The sequence below is a fragment of the Etheostoma spectabile genome, chromosome 14 (assembly GCF_008692095.1).
Source record: "Etheostoma spectabile isolate EspeVRDwgs_2016 chromosome 14, UIUC_Espe_1.0, whole genome shotgun sequence".
Lineage (NCBI taxonomy): Eukaryota > Metazoa > Chordata > Actinopteri > Perciformes > Percidae > Etheostoma > Etheostoma spectabile.
This window is the reverse complement of record NC_045746.1, coordinates 9,438,710-9,440,659: the sequence shown is the minus strand read 5'-3', so window position 1 is coordinate 9,440,659 and position 1,950 is coordinate 9,438,710.

Sequence of the window (1,950 nt, the reverse complement as noted above, 5' to 3'; positions counted from 1 at the left end):
ACTTGCAACATCTTATCGACATTTCCGTGACTCACTGTGCCTTAAACACACTGCAGCGGCAACTAGTTTCACTCGTCTGCACCTCTGTGTGTGTTGTGGTGGTGTGTGTGTGTGTTGTGTGTGTGTGTGTGTGTGTGTGGTGTGTTGTGTGTGTGTGTGAACCCCGCTCTCCGTCAGTATGCAGAGAGGAGAGAGAAACTTGCCTTACGCTGATTTAACGTGAATCGGTACCCAACCCATGATCAATGCATCGTGGAATTGGGCCTTCAAAAATGTCCCCCTCAAATATTGCTACACATTCATTCATTTTATTTTATTTTTTAGGAGTTGTATTATTATTTCAATTTGCATTTGAGCCATCATTTCCCTGTTCCCTGATTGCATCCTGATTTATGAAGCACTTTGTAAAATCAATTTCAATATGAGTGCATAAATTAACCATTGATCATCTTTCTGACATGTAATAATGAGGGTTGAGATATCACTGTGATACTGGCCTACAGATATATATATATATATATTATATATATTTGTGTACATATATGTTATATATATTATAATATGTAATATATATGTGTATATATATATTGGTATATATATATATATATATATATATATATATATATATATGTGATGAAAGGGCGGTACGGGTGCGGTGAATAGCCACGCCGAATGGTCATGCACAGTGACGCTGCTCTTGTGCTGTTGACGAAAGTCCTGATGTGACAATTTGGTTAAAATTCCTTCTTTTCCGTTCTTCTCATTGACCGTTCGAATGAGCTTCCGAAGGTACTCATAAGCAAGAGATGCTTCAGGTGCATTTCACACCTTCAGGGCTAACTGTCTTTGTGAGTTTGAGTTGTATGCATCTGGCCCCTGCACTGATACAATTCCCAACAATAGCAGCATTCACTGTCATGGGTTGGGGTCTTGTTGGGATATTGTCCCCTTTTTTCTTGCCTCCTTGTGTTTGTTTCCTAGTCTTCTCCCTGGTCTTGTGTTGTTGATCCTGTCTCGTGTTCCCGGTAAGTGTCTGTTTGTTTTGCTTCCTGTTTCGTTTTGGTAGTATGGTTTCCTGTCTTGTCATTCTTGTCTAGCTTTCTTTGTGCCTGTCTGATTGTCCTGCCCCGCCCTAATGTGATTCACCCATGTCTCACCTGTTCCCTGTTACCTCCTACCTCTTGTATTTAACCGCCGTGTTCCCTTTGTCCTTGTCAGTCCTTTTGCCCAGTCTACGTGATTGGTTGTGTCGTGTTATCTCTTCCTGTCTGCATATGTTCTAGGCTGCACAATTATGGCCAAAATGATAATCAGGATTATTTTGATCAAAATTTTGATCGCGATTATTCTCACGATTATTTGTTGATTTTAACCAAAACAAATGTTATCGTCACTAGCTGTTTAGAACTAGAGGGTGTGATGGACGCTACTCACAGAGAGACTGCTGATCGTTAGGAACGGGCCGACACGGGTCGAACGGCGGATACACACCGTGTGTATGAAATGTCTGTATCTTCACTGCGCTGCATTTTTATGAACTATGATATTCCACCATGGATTACATCTCTGGCCCAGGTCCAGGTCCAGGTCCAGCAGCTCCGTCTCACACGCTGTTACTCTACCAACTGAAGTTAGTTGCCTTCAATAACTTCTTCTGTGTTCTTCGCCGTGGCGGTCGCGATAGCAGAGTTACCATGGAAACACTGGTACAAATACAGGTTTGCCCCTCATACTTAACAATATACAGCTGAGTTATTAAAAAATGAAAACTGTGGACAAATGTCAGAAGTGTGAACCGGGCCGCTGTGTGGCCGGGCGCGGAGAGTAAGAGGAGAGAGAGTAGAGGAGAGATCCAAACACAGACACGGCTTTACAGACGAAGTGGGTCATGTATCGGAAAATTAAACCATATCCATATAACAACATTGCAGCGGATGCGAGGACATTAGG